The 18987-nt window shown below is 37.3% G+C and overlaps 1 non-coding gene across 1 annotated transcript; it reads left to right on the top strand.

The window, feature by feature from the left end:
* Positions 1-786: 786 nt before the first annotated feature.
* On the top strand, positions 787-894 carry LOC148575899 (small nucleolar RNA R71). The gene has a single exon (XR_015903143.1). It is a non-coding gene; the product is annotated as a small nucleolar RNA R71 (small nucleolar RNA).
* Positions 895-18987: the final 18093 nt, after the last annotated feature.

The following is an 18987-nucleotide window of genomic DNA, read 5'->3' as shown; positions in this document are numbered from 1 at the left end:
CTCCTCCTCTCTGGGTTCGGCCACACCAAGTAAGGTTATGGCCTTGCACTCTCTTTTTGGATTCTCTTCTGTATTGCTTGGGAGAGTACTAGGAGGAGTTTCAGTGACTCTTTTACTCAGCTGGCCCACTTGTGCCTCCAAATTTCTAATGGAGGACCTTGTTTCATTCATGAAACTTAGAGTGGCCTTAGATAGATCAGAGACTATATTTGCTAAGCTAGATGGATTCTGCTCAGAATTCTCTATCTGTTGCTGAGAGGATGATGGAAAAGGCTTGCTATTGCTAAACCTATTTCTTCCACCATTATTAAAGCCTTGTTGAGGCTTTTGTTGATCTTCCCATGAGAAATTTGGATGATTTCTCCATGAGGGATTATAGGTGTTTCCATAGGCATCACCCATGTAGTTCACCTCTACCATTGCAGGGTTCTCAGGATCATAAGCTTCTTCTTCAGAGGATGCTTCTTTAGTACTGTTGGATGCATTTTGCAATCCATTTAGACTCTGAGAAATCATGTTGACCTGTTGAGTCAATATTTTATTTTGAGCCAATATGGCATTCAGAGCATCAATTTCAAGAACTCCCTTCCTCTGAGGCGTCCCATTACTCACAGGATTCCTTTCAGAAGTGTACATGAACTGGTTATTTGCAACCATGTCAATGAGTTCCTGAGCTTCTGCAGGTATTTTCTTTAGGTGAATGGATCTACCTACAGAATGGTCCAATGACATCTTAGATAATTCAGACAGACCATCATAGAATATATCCAGGATGGTCCATTCTGAAAGCATGTCAGAAGGACACTTTTTGGTCAGTTGCTTGTATCTCTCCCAAGCTTCATAGAGGGATTCACCTTCTTTCTGTCTGAAGGTTTGAACATCCACTCTAAGCTTACTCAGCTTTTGAAGAGGAAAGAACTTGGCTAAGAAAGCCGTGACCAGCTTATCCCAAGAGTTCAGGCTATCTTTAGGTTGAGAGTCCAACCATATTCTAGCTCTGTCTCTTATAGCAAACGGGAAAAGCATAAGCCTGTAGACCTCGGGATCAACCCCATTGGTCTTAACAGTATCACAGATCTGCAAGAATTCAGTTAAGAACTGAAAAGGATCTTCTGATGGAAATCCATGAAACTTGCAATTCTGTTGCATCAGAGAAACTAATTGAGGCTTTAGCTCAAAATTGTTTGCTCCAATGGCAGGGATTGAGATGCTTCTTCCATGTAAGTTGGAATTTGGTGCAGTAAAGTCACCAAGCATCTTCCTTGCATTGTTGTTGGGTTCGGCCATGTCTCCTTCTTTTTCGAGATTCTCTGTAAGGTTTTCTCTGAATTGTTGGGCTTTAGCTTCTCTTAGCTTCCTCTTCAGAGTCCTTTCAGGTTCCGGATCAGCTTCAACAAGAATATTCTTATCCTTGCTCCTACTCATGTGAAAAAGAAGAGAACAGAAAAGAAGAGGAATCCTCTATGTCACAGTATAGAGGTTCCTTTATATGAGTAGAAGAAGAAAAGAATAGAAGAAGAAAAATTTGAACACAGAGAAGAAGAGAGGGTTCGAATTTTGAGATGAAGAGAAGTGTTAGTAAATGAATAAATAAATAGAAAAAGATGAGAAAGAGAGAATTCGAATACTAACTAAAAGAGAAGAAAAATATTTTTGTTTTTATTTTAATTATTAGTTAAAATTCGAAAATTAAGAGAAGAAATAAAATTAAAATTAAAATTTGAAACAATTAGTTAATTAAAAGAATTTTGAAAAAGAGGAAGGTGATTTTCGAAAATTAGAGAGAGGAAATTAGTTAGGTGATTTTGAAAAAGATAAGAATTTTAAAAACAAATCAATCAAAAAGTTAACTAGTTAATTGAAAAAAAAATTTGAAAATCAAATTTGAAAGATAAGAAGTTAGAAAAGATTTTGAAATTAAGTTTTGAAAAAGATATGATTGAAAGATATGATTGAAAATTTAATTTGAAAAAGATTTGAAAAGGAAATTAAAAAGATTTGATTTTGAAAATTAAAGTTGATTACTTGACTAACAAGAAACAAAAAGATATGATTTTAAAATTTAAAGATTGGACCTTTCTTAATAGGCAAGTAACAATCTTTAAAATTTTTGAATCAATCACATTAATTGTTAGTAAAGATTTTGAAATTATGAAATGAAATTAAGAAAAAGATTTTGAAAATCATTTTAAAGTTTTCGAAAATAATAAAAAAATGAAAAAGATTTGATTTTTGAAAAGGTTTTGAAAAGATAGGATTTTTAAATTGAAAATTTGACTTGACTCATAAGAAACAACTAAATTTTAAAAAATTTTTTTTGAATAAGTCAACCCAAATATTCAAAATTTATGAGAAGAATAAGGGAAAGATAATTTTTTTGATTTTTTGAATTTTTAATCAAGAAAGAGAAAAACACAAAAAAAAAGACACACGACATAAAAATTATGAATCAAAACACACAATGTATGCAAGAATACTTTGAATGTCAAGATGAACTCCAAGAACTTCTTTTTGAAAATTTTTAAGAAAAGAAAAATATGCAAGACACCAAATTTAAAAGATTTTTAATTTTGAGACACTAACAAATTGAAAATGCATATGAAAAACAAGAAAAGATGCACAACAAGAAAATGCAAAGATCAAACAAAGAAGATCATCAAGAACAACTTGAAGATCATGAAGAACATATGATGAATTTTTGAAAATTAAGAAAAAATTACAAACATGCAATGGACACCAAACTTAAAACTTGACACTAGACTCAAACAAGAAACACAAAATTTTTGGTTTTTATGATTTTGTAAATTTTTTTGGTATTTTTCGAAAATTATTTTGAAAAAGAAAAAATAAGGATTTCAAAATTTCTAATGAGAATTCCAGGAATCATACAATGTTAGTCTAAAGCTCTGGTCCAAAGCACTAGACATGGCTAGTGGCCAGCCAAACTTTAGTATAACATTACATACAATAGCTAATTTGCTGAGAAAGACAAAGAAGCTCTTCTCAAGATAGTTGAAACCTCGGTCCAAAAGATTAGACATGGCCTAACAGCCAGCCAGGATTCAACGTATCTCATGAAACTCTAGAATTCATTCTTAAAAATTATGAAGAACATAGAATAATTTAAATTTTTTTTGAAAATTTTTCGAAAATAAAAATAAAAATAATAAAAAAAGGTTAAAATTAAAATAAAATTATCTAATCTGAGCAACAAGATGAACAATCAGTTGTCCAAACTCAAACAATCCCCGGCAACTGCGCCAAAAACTTGATGCACAAAATTGTGATCTCAATGGCGCCAACAGCTTGGTACGTACAATTGTAATATCACCCTTCTTCACAACTTCGCACAACTAACCAGCAAGTGCACTGGGTCGTCCAAGTAATAAACCTTACGTGAGTAAGGGTCGATCCCACGGTGATTGTCGGCTTGAAGCAAGCTATGGTCACCTTGTAAATCTCAGTTAGGTTGATTCAAATGGTTATAGATTTTTAATAATTAAAAGATAAATAAAACGTAAAATAAAGATAGAGATACTTATGTAATTCATTAGTGAGAATTTCAGATAAGCGTATAGAGATGCGTTGTTCCTTCTGAATCTCTGTCTTCCTATTGCCTTCATTCAATCCTTCATACTCTTTTCTATGACAAGCTGTATGTTGAGCAGCACCGTTGTCAATGGCTACTTCCCATCCTCTCTGAAAATGGTCCTCTACGGTTTCCCACATGGCTAATCAGTTGTTGGTTCTCGATCGTGTAGGAATAGGATTTACTATCCTTTTATGTCTGTCACTACGCCCTACAGTCGCGAGTTTGAAGCTCGTCACAGTCATCCCATCCCAAATCCTACTCGGAATACCACAGATAAGATTTAGATTTTCCGGATCTCAAGAATGCTGCCAATTAATTCTAGCTTATATCACGAAGACTCTGATCTCACGGAATGGAAGGCTCTGTTGTCAGGAGAGGCAACCATGCGTCGTGGACCAGGAATCCAAGAGATGCACACTCTAGCTTGTTTTCATGTAGAACGGAAGTGGTTGTCAATCACGCATTCATAAGTGAGAATGGTGATGAGTGTCACATAATCATCACATTCATCAGGTTCTTGTGTGTGAATGAGTATCTTAGAATAAGAATAAGCATGAATTGAATAGAAGAACAATAATACTTTGCATTAATACTCGAGGAGCAGCAGAGCTCCATACCTTAATCTATGGTGAGTAGAAACTCCACCGTTGAAAATACATAAGAACAAGGTCTAGGCATGGCCAAATGGCCAGCCTTCCCAAATGGCATATGAATTCGAAAATATGGAAAAGACTAGACCCCCTAGTACAATAGTAAAAAGTTCTAATATTACTAAACTAGTTACTAGGGTTACAGAATTAAGTAAATGATGCAGAAATCCACTTCTGGGCCCACTTGGTGTGTGCTTGGGCTAAGCATTGAAGCTTTCACATGTAGAGGTCTTCCTTGGAGTTGAACGCCAGTTTGTAACTTGTTTCTGGCGTTTGACTATGTTTTGCAACTTGTTTCTGGCGTTTAACGCCAGAATATGGTAGAAAGCTGGCGTTAAACGCCAGAATGCATCGTCTAAACTCGTGAAAAGTTTGGACTATTATATATTGCTGGAAAGCCCTGGATGTTTACTTTCCAACGCAGTTGAGAGCGCACCATTTGTACTTCTGTAGCTCCAGAAAATCCACTTTGAGTGCAGGGAGGTCAAAATCCAACAGCATCTGCAGTCCTTCTTCAGCCTCTGAATCAGATTTAAGCTCAAGTCCCTCAATTTCAGCCAGAAATTACCTGAAATTACAGAAAAATACACAAACTCATAGTAAAGTCCAGAAATGTGATTTTTATTTAAAAACTAATAAAAATATACTAAAAACTAACTAAATCATACTAAAAACTATGTAAAAATAATGCCAAAAAGCGTATAAATTATCCGTTCATCACCAGGTCAGAGGGTGCTTCTGTATAATTCAAGGCTCAAACTCTTCCCTGGGAAGCTAAAATCCTGGTGGTCAGGACCGTTTGTGGTTACTAGAGCTTCCCCGTATGGTCATGTGGAGATTCAGAAAGAGAATTTTGACAGAAAATTTACAGTCAATGCCAAAGGTTGAAGCACTATCTTGGAGGCAAGATTGATCGCCAAAGCTCCGCTCATCTGTTGAACTAGCAGAACTAACCGTCAAGCTAGTGACAGTAAAGAAGCACTTGTCGGGAGACAACCCGATAATTTTGTATCCTGAGTTTATTTTCCGTTGAGTTGATTTTATTATTAATTTTTATTGAGTTTCTATTGTTTTCCCTTTGTTTTACGTGTATTTTGATCATGCAGAATTTTTAGAACAGGAACCGGACACTTAGAAAAAATTTTGCCCACCTTGAAGAAGGATGACTCGGTCAGGTTGGCACCGAACTTGGGATTTCCAAGTTCCAAGTTCGGTGCCGTGCATGCGTGCAAGATGGAATTTTCGCTCTGGAAGGTCCACACCGAACTTGGAAATTTCCAAGTTCAACGTGGAGAACGACGTGAAAAAAGGAGAGCAAATAAGCCAAGCAGTAGCGCCGAACTTGCTTCCCTCAAGTTTGTCGTGGAGGCTACGCACAAAAAGGGGAAACGCTTTGCCAGGGTGACGCCGAACTTGGCTCCCCTGGCATTTGGCGTGGGATTTTTTTAAAAGAAAAAAGAAAAAAAAAAGAAAAAAAATAAGAAGGGCTGACGCTGAACTTGGAATGCACCAAGTTCGACGGGGAGTGGAGATTTCCTATGCGTAAGTCTTGTCGCTGAATGTCCTTGTACCCAAGTTCGGCGCCGTGATTACTGCTTTGGTTATTACTAAACGAAATCTCCTATTTACAAGCCAAATCTTATTGATTTGGTCCCCACACCCCTCTTCACCTATACTACTTCCCAACACTTCAACCCCGTAACCCCATCCCTTGCAACAACTTTCTTTTTCTTGCTTCCAATCACCTACCCAAATATTCTCACCCTTTCCGAAACCTCTGCATCCCTTCCCTCTTCCCTTCCCAATAAAAGACCATGACTCCCTCCCTTTGACCATATATTCCTCCCATTCTCCAAGCCTTACCTGTGACTTCAACCCGCCTTACCAACCCCACCCCAACTCCTATATAAACCCCTCACAGACCACTCCTTCCACACAATAAACCTTCCACTAGTCCTCCATTCAAAAAGAACACTATACAGCCCCTTCAGCCACCCTTCTTTCTTATATCCTCTCCCTTTAAACACCCCACCCCAACCGAAATGCCCCCTCCCATGTCCCCTGTTCTGTCATGCCCCCTCCTTCCTCAATCCCTTTCTTCTTTCTGTTTCATTCTTATATCAAAAAGAAAAAAAGAAAAAGAAAAAGATATTTTTAGCATCAATTTTTATTTTCTTCTATTTCAATTTCTGCTCTTCGTTCTTCTTCCCCTTTGTATTTCTTTATTTTGCTCGAGGACGAGCAACGGTTTCAAGTTTGGTGTTGTGTCACTTTGCTATTTATTCTGTTATTTCTATGGCACCAAAGACCACCCAACCTTCCAAGAAGAGAAAAAGAAAGGAACCAGCCACCGGTTCTCATGATTCAAGATGCTTTCGCTCTAAACTGCATGAAGAGCACTTTTATGAAGTCACTAGCAAGAGGCCGGTTCTACCGGAAGTGCGGTTTAATCTCCAACCGGATGAATATCTAGAAATTTAGCGTGAGATTCAGAGAAGAGGATGGCAATTTCTGTGCAATCTGCACACACAGGTGGGACAATTAATGGTTCAAAAATTTTATGGGAACCTGTGAATTACTTATAAGGATGTGTCTGGAGTCGATGCAAGGGACCACAAAAGCTTTGTAAGGGGAAGAGTCATTGATTTTAGCCCATAGATTATCCGGCAGACCCTCCAGATACCACAGACCATGCCCTCACTTCAGTCTTACAGTGAGAGGGCGGAGAGAGATCAGCGACTGGAGCAAGTAGTCACTGACATATGCATTCCAGATACCCAGTGGAAACTGCAGGCAGAAGGGAAGGCGGGCCATATCAGAGTCGGTGACCTGACGCCTTTGGCAATGGGATGGCACCATTTTATTCGCCGGTCTATCATGCCCACAAGCAACCGGTCCGAGTGTACTGTGGACCGAGCCATCATGATTCACTGCATTCTGTTGGGACAGCCAGTGGAGGTGACGAACGCCATTGCCCAGCAGATTTACCATATTTCCACCAACACCAAGGATAATGCCAGGTTGGGCTTCCCACATCTCATCTTCCGCCTCTGTGAGGCCACTAGGGTGAAGATAGAGAATGATTTTCCCATCCCATTTGAGAAGCCCATCACAAAGAAGACCATGGAACTTGTAAGGAAACGTCAGAGGCTCCCAAGAGAACAGGCGGAAGAAGGGGCTGAAGAAGAGCAGCCACTGCCTCAAGGAAAATACTTTCCTCCTCAAGAATACTGGCAGCAGCTCGAATCCTCCATGGAGCAGATGAGGGTCACAAATGACAGCCGCTGGCAGCAGTACATGGCGTCTGTAGAAGAGATGAGAGCCACACAAAATAGCCGATGGGAGCATCTCCGTACAACTGAACGGGCGAAAAATTGCCGATTAAGAATTTATAGTGAAAATAGCATTGCAAGTACAGTTCTTAACCGACCAAAATTCCACTTATCAATTTAGAAAGAGTGTCACAATTTTAAGAACAAAATACTGGGAGTAGAATTCCCAAGTTGTCCCCCAAAGAGTTGACAAAAGAGTGCTATTTTATTAGTCAGGAATTTTTCGAGAAATTTTAAGAGTTGAAGAACAGGAAAATAAATAATTATGAATTAAGGCAATGGAAATTAACAAGAGAATTTATATAATTGAAATAAAAAGCGTTGACTAGGAGAAGATTAATTAAAATTTCTATCCTTGTTGAATTTTCCCAAGTGTAATGGTAATAGGTTGTTATTTCTACTTAGTTATCCTTTACTGAACAAAGGAAAGTCAAGTAACTAACCAGCTCTAATTCCTAATTCCTAATCCTCTCCTAAGGAAGGATTAGAGTTAGAGACTAGAGAGCCGGCCAACAACTTCTAATTTCCAATTGACACTTGAGTATTCCAACTCAAGAGTCTCCTTTTAATCAACTCCCAAGTCAAGCTGGGAGTCTACTCCATTGACATGAATACAACCTTCACAGACATATAGAGGGAATAAAAAGAAGACATGATGAACTAAATAAAATAATAACTGAAAATTAATTTAAAGTAAAAATAGTTCTTTGCATTAATAAATCTCAAAACAAATAAACATACGTATCTGAACAGGGTTAATGGACGATTAAAAGAGCAAAGGAATAAGAAAACAAACTATAATAGTAGAAACTTCAATCGAGGTGGTGACTCTTCTCAGTATTCAAATCAAAAGCATAAAACTCTAAAACTATGAATGTGAAGAAACCTAGAAGAAGTAGTGATTTCTCTCTAAGTTTCTAATCTAAACCTAAAAACTATGCGAATGAGAATGTGTGTTGAGTCTCTGCTTGTCCCCCGGCTCTAGTCTATGTTTTTGGGCAGAAAACTGAGTCCAAACTCAGCCCAAAATCGCCCCCAGCATCTTCTGCATTTTCTGCGCGTGGCGTATGTCACGCGTACGCGTCAGTCACGCGTATGCGTCGATGGTCATCTTTGCGTGTCACACATACACGTCAGGTACGCGCACGCGTCGCTGTGCAATCTCGCTTATCACGTGTACGCGTCAGCTGCGCGCACGCGTCGCCATTAAAATCTCTAAATCATGCGCACGCGTAAGCCATGCGTGCGCGTCGTTCTTCGCTGGTTGTCTCCTTTATTTCTTGTGTTCCTTCCATCTTTGCAAGCTTCCTCTCTATCCTTTAAGCCATTCCTGCCCTATACAGCCTGAAAATACTTAACGCACAGATCACAGCATTGAATGGTATAAAGGAGAATTAAAATACACAATTTAAAGGCTTAGAAAGAAAGTTTTCAACCATAGAACAAAATTGGGAAGGAATTGTAAAATCATGCAAGTTGTATGAATAAGTGTACAAAGACTTGATAAAAATCACTCAATTGAGCACAAGATAAACCATAAAATAGTGGTTTATCAATCTCCCCACACTTAAACATTAGCATGTCCTCGTGCTAAGCTCAAGGAGACAAAGGAATGAATGGGAGAAAGTAAGACTCATGAAATGCAACCTATGTATGTGAATGCAACTATATGATAAGATATTTCTCCAAGACAAACATAAATCTGATTTCATTAATTTAAATCATACAGTAAAAGACAAGTAAACTTGTAAGAAGATAGCTCATGAAAGCAGGGAACATAGAATCAAGCATTGAACCCTCACTGGAAGTGTATATGCACTCTAATCGCTCAAGTGTCTAGGGTTATTCCTTCTACTATTCTCTAGTCATGCTTTCTAAAACTTTGTTCTTCATCTAACCAATCAACAAATATTTAGTATACCAATGCAAACATCATGAGGTCTTTTCAAGGTTGTAATGGGGCTAAGGTAAGGGTGGGGATATATGTATGGCCAAGTGAGCTATAATATGAATTTTTGACTAACCTAAGCTCTCACCTAACATACACACACTCTATATATATGAAATTATTCCTAGCTACCCATAATTCCCACTTTTGCATGTTTCACATACTCATATATCAAATTTTCTTTAATTTTACCACATATGCATTTATCTTTTATTAAACTTAACATTGGGATAATTTTGTCCCCTATTTATTTATTTATTTGTATTATTATTATTATTATTATTATTATTATTATTATTATTATTATTATTATTATTATTATTATTATTATTATTTTGTGAACATGAAAGCAAAAATGGCATATCAATGCATATGGTTTTTCTGATCTCACATGAGTATGCACCCAGATTCCCAATATCCAAATAAAGTAGAAACAGAACACATTCCTATTAACCCAGGTTCTCACAATTTCCCATACTTAATTGACACACAATCTCTATCTTAAACTAACCAAAGATTCAATTGGGGTCATTAGTTGTTTTTCCGCTTAAGGCTAGTGATGTGGTAAAATATAGAACAAAGGGGGGTTAACAGGCTCAAAGTGGCAAATAAAGGTAATTGAAATGGTAGGCTATTTGGGATAAGTGAGCTAATAATAAATGATGGCCTCAATCATATGTATACATGCAAATACACTAAACAATGGACATATAGAATGGAACAAAGTAAAGATTGCAATCATAGAAAAGAAAACACACAAGAATAAAAATTCATGGTTAAATAATGTAACCATATAATTAAGCTCAAATCTCACAGATGGTGTGTTCTTAGCCATAATTCATGTTCCAAATTATAATCTTCAAACAAGTTTAACAAAAAATTTTCAATTTAAATTAGTGAAATATAGGGCCTTGAAAAGAAATTTATTACTTTAACCAAGCAAAACATACATGCAATCTATCCTATCTAACAAAAGAAAAACTAAAATGTTGGTGTTAAGAGAGAGAAGTTACCTCCGAACGTCAAGGACTGACCTCCCCACACTTAAGGCTTGGCACGGTCCTCTGTGCCATCAGTAAGGAGCAAGGTAGGGCTGGAAGCATCGCCTCCGCTGTCTGGTTCGCCTTGGCTTCATGTGCTATTGGATGAAGGGGAGTCCGGGGTGTCCTTCTATTCACCATCGAGATTATACTTTTATCTGCCAAAACAAAACGTGCTGCCGAACTTTTTAAGGGAGGAAGCCTCAAGGCATCATATACAGATAATCGCATAATACTCACACACGCGCCTAAATCACACATGCAGTCAAAAAAAAATTTACACCTTCTATAGTAATAGTAACCATGCATTTTGATGAACGGATTTTTGACGGTTTAGAATTCACAATAAATTCTCATTGCTAGTATAGTTTCTAAACCAACAATAATCCTTTCATACAAAAATTTGGTTGTCACTAAAACAAACCTAATAAAATTAAACCGAAGTATTTAAACCTCGGGTCGTCTCTCAAGGAATTGCAGGGAGGTGTAGTTATTATTGGTTATGAAAAAGTATCTTTTTGGATTTTTGAAAGGTTGAACAAGGAATGTAAATGATAAAAAAATAAACTAATAATTAAGAAAGCTCTTGCCAAGGTATGAGAATTAGAAGTCCTATCCTAGCTATCCTTATCAATTGTGACATCAATTGTCCATTGCTCCCACTTAGTTAACCTCTAACTATGAAGGAAAGTCAAGTGGATGAATCAATTTGATTCCTCAAGTCCTAGTCAACTCCTAAGGAAAGACTAGCTTTAGAGGGATCCAAATCAACTAGAAACTTTTAATTATCAATCAACAAAGGAGTTTGATAACTCAAGAGTCTCCAATTACTCAACTAAAGCCAAAAGGAGAGAAATCTACACTAAAATCCAACCAAGCATTTTATCAAATACTTGGAAGGCACAACATAAAAGCATGGAAAAGCAATAAGAGACAATAAAATCCAAACAACCAATTGTAAGCATCAATAACATAAATTGAAGAAAGCAATCATAACTATAAAATACCTCAATTTACATTAAATAGAAAATCAAATCTAACATGAGAATTCATAAACTAAAGTGGCAACATAAAGTAATCAATAAGGAAAATAAATAAACTAGAATCCTAGAGAAATTAAAAGTAGAAGAGAAACTAAATTAAACTAAGATAGAAATCTGAAATTGAGAAGAATTAAAACTAAGAAACCTAAAACCTAGAGAGAGGAGAGAGCCTCTCTCTCTAAAAACTACATCTAAAACTTAAAATTATGTGAATGAATGTTGTATGAATGAATGAATGATTCTCCCAGTTTGTAGCCTCTAATCTGTGTTTTATGGGTCAAAAACTGGGTCAAAAGGGGCCCAGAAATCGCCCCCAGCATTTTCTAATGCGTCCAGCACGTGGTTCTGTCACGCGTACGCGTCACCCACGTGTACGCATCACTGAACTTTTGCAAAGTCACCCATACGCGTGATGCACGCGTGTGCGTCACTTAACTGCATGGAAACTATGGCAAATTACATATCATTTTAAAGCCCCAGATGTTAGCTTTCCAACGCAACTAAAACCGCCGCATTTGGACTTCTGTAGCTCAAGTAATGGCCAATTAAGTACGAAGAGGTTAGGCTTGACAGCTCAGTAATTCCTTCAATTTCTTGTATTCCTTCCACTTTTGCATGCTTCCTTTCCATCCTCTAAGCCATTCCTGCCCTATAAACCCTGAAATCACTTAACACACATATCAGGGCATCGAATGGTAATGAGAGGATTAAACATAGCAAATTTAAGGCCAAAGAAGTATGTTTTCAATCATAGCACAAAATTAAGAAGAAAAATGTAAAACATGCAAATTCTATGAATAAGTGTGAGAATAGTGGATAAAATCCACTCAATTAAGCACAAAATGTACCATGAAATAGTGGTGTATCAGATCTTCCTACACTTAAATATTAGCATGTCCTCATGCTAAGCTCAGGAGAAGCTACAAAGCAGTGAAGAGGAATGGTAGGAATTATGAAATGCAACCTATCTATATAAATGCAACTACATGCAAAAAATGCTTTTACCTACTTGGTTAAAAGTAAACAAATTCTCCAAGACAAACATAAACTGGATTTCACTAATTCAAATCACAAAATAAAGTACAAGTAAACTTGCAGAAGAAAATAGCTCATGAAGGCCGAAAACAAAGAATCGAGCATCGAACCCTCACGGGGAGTGTATACACTCTATTTACTCAAGTGTTTAAGGTTCGATTCTCTTAATTCTCTACTAACCTTGCTTTCTAAGGCCTGCTCTTCTTCTACCAATCAACATAAATTTAATGCACAAATACACATATCAAGAGGTCTTTTAAGGGTTGTAATGGGGTTAGGGTCAAGGTAGGATTGTATTTGGTCAAGTGGACTAAAAGCTGAATCCTTAATTAACTTAAACTTTTCACCTAACTTAAGTCAATCCTTGTAATCAGAATATAAAACCTAACTATCCATTAACTATGTTTTGCTACATATTCATGCATCCCAATTTAAGTATAACTCATATGCATTACTAACACCATTTACTTTGGGGCATTTTGTCCCCTTTTTATTATTTGCTCTTTTTTTTCTTTTTTTTTCTTATTTTTTTCTTTTCTTTCAATTTTCTCAATACATATGATTAAATTATTGAATGCAATAATATGTGCTCAACTATTATTTTGCACATTTTCACAAGAATATACAACACCCAATTCTCAAACCAAATGTTTCCAAATCCAACTTTCCCACACTTAAATCATGAATACTCTCACTAGTCTCAGCTAACCAAGGATTCAAATTAAGGACATTATTGTTTTATGCTTAGAGTTAATAATGTGCTAAAGTAAAGAACAATTAGGATAAGTAGGCTCAACATTGGTTTACAAAGGATAATGAAAAGGTTAAGGCCATATGGGTATGTAAGCTCAGTGAAACAAGGCCTCAATCATATAAGTACATGCATACATTAAATAATAGAAATATAGAATTAAGCAAGACAAAGATCACAATTTTAGAGAGGAACACACACCAAAAATAAAATATTGGTTGGTAAAATGCAACCAATCAAATAGGCTCAAAATCTCACTGGTTTTGTATGTTCGAGCTCTAAACCATGTTCCAAAATAAAATTCTTCAAGCAAGGTTTAACAAAAAGTTTTAATTTAAATTAGTGAAATACTATAAAAAGTTTCATAGAAAAAGAAAATATTACTTCAACCAAGTAGTAGCTAAATGCATAAAATCAAACAAACATGCAATCAAACATGCAAATGCAACAACTAATTTACAAGGAAAATTAAACATTGGTGTTGAAGTAAGAAATAACTAACCCACGAAAGTCGGTATAGACCTCCCTACACTTAAAGATTGTACCGTCCTCGGTGCATGCTAAGATGTGCAAGTGGACGGGCTGCTACAACTGATGCTTGTCTCCAGTGATTGTGCAGATGGACTTGTCTGTCGCCCCAGTGAGAAGCTTTTCCTTTTCCTTCTCGGTGGCCATCCTGAAAGAAGAGAAAAAAGAAGAAAAGTAACCTAGAAATAAAGATAAGGAAACAAATAAAATATGGGGAGGTTAATGCCAAATAATAAGGGTCTCAACTACATGGTAGCTACAACATGCGAGTGAGAAAACAATAGAAGCAAATGGTATATCAATAGAGAAAAAATTGCAACAATGGGGGAGAGAGAGCGGGTAATGAAAGATAGTGTAAGCGCATGTCAATGCAAAAGGAATACAAGTATCATATAAGATTAGCATTGACTTCAATAATATTACCCAATAAGAATAAAACAAGTCATGAAGCACCAGAATAATTAACAGTTGAGTAAGAAAATTCAACACCAAAGAAAAAGTATCAAATTTAGAAAAGAAAATGAAAACATGCACAAAATTAAAATGCAACGAGTGAAGTTATGCAAATGCAATAAGGAAAATAGAATGAAAGAGAGTAAGGGTGAGAGGTTAAAGAAATGAAGAAGAAGAAAGTAAGAAAGAAGGAGGAAAGAAGGAGAAAGGATAGAAGAAAGGAGAAGGAAATGAAAAACAGGGTGCGACGCGCACGCATGCATCATGCATACGCGTGGGTGTTCTGAAAGCGAAAGGACGTGCACGCGTCAGGGACGTGTATGTGTGGGGTGATTTTGTGCCTCTAGCACAGCGCCAGCCCCAGACCATCACAACTCTCTGTTCAGCACGCTATTTACGCCGATTTCCATGTCCACGCGTACGCATCGCTGACGCTTACGCGTGGGTTGAAAAATTAGCAGGGGGCGCATACGCGTGAAGCACGCGTACGCGTGGGGTGGCTTGTGCTCCACGCACCCCTCCCGCGCGTCTCCATCGCAACTCTCTGTCCCATTTATTTATACTGCGAACTTGCAAGGGACGCGTGCGCGTCATATACGCTCACGCGTCGCTTGCAGTTTTTTTTATATATGCAGAATGCAGATCATTATGTAAAAAATATGAATGAACACTAATAAAAATAAAATAAAATAAAACTAATAATAAAAAGGAAAGATCGTACCATGGTGGGTTGTCTCCCACCTAGCATTTTTAGTTAAAGTCCTTAAGTTGGACATTTGGTGAGCTCCTTGTCATGGAGGCTTCTGCTTGAACTCATCCAGGAATCCCCACCAGTGTTTGTAATTCCAATAGCCTCCGGGATCCCACACTAGTTGCATAAAGCCTTCAAGCAAGTTAAAGCAAGTGACAAGGCCGCAAAAGTGTTGATTGCTAAAATGAATTCCGGGGTCCCAAACCTTACTTTTGCACCCGTCTTCTTGTTGATCATCATTTTTCCACTTGGGTGGTGAGCAATCAGAATTCTCACTGAGACATCCAAACAACCTCCTAGACCCATTCAATTGAGACTTATACCAACCATTGCACTTAGACCTTGAACATCCAACCATAACGAACCTAGGATTGTGATGCCAACTGCTAACCATCTCCCTTTTACTCTTAAAACCACAAAGAGCTCTGAGTTTCCCATCCGTCTCAAGCAAACCAAATTCAAGTGGAATGAGAAAGCTAAGGGATATGAATTTCACCCACTTGAATGTTGTATTGGATGGTAATGGCTTTGGGGGAGAGGTCTCCAACAACTTTGGCAAGGTGATTTCAAGCTCCATTCCCTTGTGCTCTTCCTTGACAACTTCCACCTCTTCGCAAGCTTCTTCAATTTCAACCTCTTCCTCTTGGTAGCTTTCTTCCAATTCAATCTTTTCTTCATCGCTTACTAAGTGCATGGGAGATTGTGCCCTTTCTTCTTTAATCTCCAGCTCAAGTCTAGTGGGAGAGGGTTCAATTGTAGATAAGAATTCATCAATGATTGAATCCATCTCTTGATCATCCCCTTCAAAGTCTTCAACTATGATATGCCTTGGAGGTTGTACACCCTCCTCAACATCAATTTCAAATGTCTTGGAAGGAGGATCTATGACTTGAGTTTCCCATGGAGGTTCCGCATCTCCTAAGTCTTCAACCACTTCCTCTTCTTCTATAATTTCGGCTTTCTCCACTTGCTCTAATACTAAATCGAAATCCTCCTTGATGTCTTCCTTCACTAATTCTTCAACTACTCCTTCATCTTCAAGGGTCTTTACTTCCACATTTTGGGCCTCCTCGTGCTTCTCTTGTTCTGTGTCAATAGCATAATTGGGATCATTTTGCTCTTGGATTGATGCATCCACACGGGATATAAGTTCTTGGAGAGTAGAGGTGAGACTAGTAAGAGTAAGAGTAGAGATAAGTGTGGTTTGAAGCTCTATTTGCTCTTGGCGAATAACACTAAGGGTGTTGTCATCCAGTAGAGGTTGGGGTGGATAGGAGGGTTCATTATTTTGGAGAAAAGGGTTCATAATATAAGGGTCGTTCATTTTGACAGGGATATGAAGGTGGTGGTTCTTGGGGGTAATTGGGTTGGAATTGTGGTGGTTTTATGTATGGTTCATTTGGCTCATAAGGTGGTTGGTATAGTGGGTATGGTTAGGGTCATATAGATGGGAATGGTGGAAAGGGGCTTGTGAGTAGGGTTGAGGGCTATATTGAGGAGGTGGTTCATAGGCATGTGGTAGTAGTTGTTGACACGTACAAGAAGGACTACCACATCCATTAGATTGGTATGCATTAGGATTGGAGTTATACCTATATGAGACCGGAGGAGGTTGTTGCCAAGAGGGTTGATCAAATCCTTGTGGCTCCTCCCATCTCTGATTGTCCCAACCTTGATGCATGTTCTCATTATAGCTCCCATTCCCTACAACATAATTTGAACTAAACTCATAACCAAAGGGGTGAGAATTCATAGTAAAAAGAGAAAATAAAGACAAAAACTAATAAGGAATAATGAAACTAAACTCCTAAAACTAGAAACAACTAACAAAGAAACGAAAAAGCAAAATTATTCACAATAACCAATAATAAGGCACACGTTTGCAATTTCCCCAGCAACGGCGCCATTTTGATGAACGGATTTTTGACGGTTTAGAATTCACAATAAATTCTCGTTGCTAGTATAGTTTCTAAACCAACAATAATCCTTTCATAAAAAAATTTGGTTGTGACTAAAACAAACCCAATAAAATTAAACCGAAGTATTTAACCTCGGGTCATCTCTCAAGGAATTGCAGGGAGGTGTAGTTATTATTGGTTATGAAAAAGTATCTTTTTGGGTTTTTGAAAGGTTGAACAAGGAATGTAAATGATAAGAAAATAAAATAATGATTAAGAAAGCTCTTGGAAAGGTATGAGAATTAGAAGTCCTATCCTAGCTATCCTCATCAATTGTGACATCAATTGTCCATTGCTCCCACTTAGTTAACCTCTAACAATGAAGAAAAGTCAAGTGGAAGAATCAATTTGATTCCTCAAGTCCTAGTCAACTCCTAAGGAAAGACTAGCTTTAGAGGGATCCAAATCAACTAGCAACTTTTAATTATCAATCAACAAAGGAGTTTGATAACTCAAGAGTCTCCAATTACTCAACCAAAGCCAAAAGGAGAGAAATCTACACTAAAATCCAACCAAGTATTTTATCAAACACTTGGAAGGCACAACATAAAAGCATGGAAAAGCAATAAGAGACAATAAAATCCAAACAACTAATTGTAAGCATCAATAACATAAATAAATGAAAGCAATCATAACTATGAAATACCTCAATTTGCATTAAATAGAAAATCAAATCTAACATGAGAATTCATAAACTAAAGTGACAACATAAAGTAATCAATAAGGGAAAAAATAAACTAGAATCCTAGAGCAATTAAAAGTAGAAGAGAAACTAAATGAACTAAGATAGAAATCTGAAATTGAGAAGAATTAAAACTAAGAAACCTAAAACCTAGAGAGAGGAGAGAGCCTCTCTCTCTAAAAACTACATCTAAAACCTAAAATTATGTGAATGAATGTTGTATGAATGAATGAATGATTCCCCCACTCTGTAGCCTCTAATATGTGTTTTCTGGGCCAAAAACTAGGTCAAAAGGGGTCCAAAAATTGCCCCCAGCATTTTTTGATGCGTCCAGCACGTGGTTCTGTCACGCGTACGCGTCACCCATGCGTATGCGTGATGCACACGTGTGTGTCGCTTAACTTCATAGAAACTATGGGAAATTGCATATCATTTTGAAGTCTCGGATGTTAGCTTTCCAACGCAACTAGAATTACCTCATTTGGACCTCTGTAGCTCAAGTTATGGCCAAGTAAGTACGAAGAGCTCAGGCTTGACAGCTTAGCAATTCCTTCAATTTCTTGTATTCCTTCCACTTTTGCATGCTTCTTTTCCATCCTCTAAGCCATTCCTGTCCTATAAACCCTGAAATCACTTAACACACATATCAAGGCATCAAATGGTAATAAGAGAGGATTAAACATAGCAAATTTAAGGCCAAAGAAGCATGTTTTCAATCATAGCACAAAATTAGGAAGAAAAATGTAAAACAAGCGAATTCTATGAATGAGTGTGAGAATAGTGGATAAAATCCACTCAATTAAGCACAAAATATACCACGAAATAGTGGTACATCACATGGACCCGGATCACTACATTTTTCTGGTATATCACCCATTAAAGCAGAAATAGAGCTACCTAGAGGAATGGTTTCTAAATCCTGTATTTTATCTTTATACATGCATAAATCTTTTAGAAACTTCGCATATTTAGGTACCTGGCAAATGGCATCAAAAAGGAGAATGGTTACCTCATCCTTTTTGAAGATCTCTACCATCTTGGGGTCGAGCTCCATCTGCTTCCTGGGCTTCCTAGCAAGGTGTGGAAAGGGAATGGGAATCGCTTCTTTTGTAACTTCATCTTCTTTTGTTGCTCCATTCCCTGGTTGAGCTGCTTCTTCTTCAACTATGTATTGTACTTCATCCTCTTCTTCAACATCCTCTACCTCAACAATATCTTCAACTT

The sequence above is a fragment of the Arachis ipaensis genome, chromosome B1 (assembly GCF_059453495.1).
Source record: "Arachis ipaensis isolate K30076 ecotype BB chromosome B1, ASM5945349v1, whole genome shotgun sequence".
NCBI lineage: Eukaryota > Viridiplantae > Streptophyta > Magnoliopsida > Fabales > Fabaceae > Arachis > Arachis ipaensis.
Note: the sequence above shows the minus strand (reverse complement) of the source record. Positions and strands in the feature narration are given on the sequence as shown.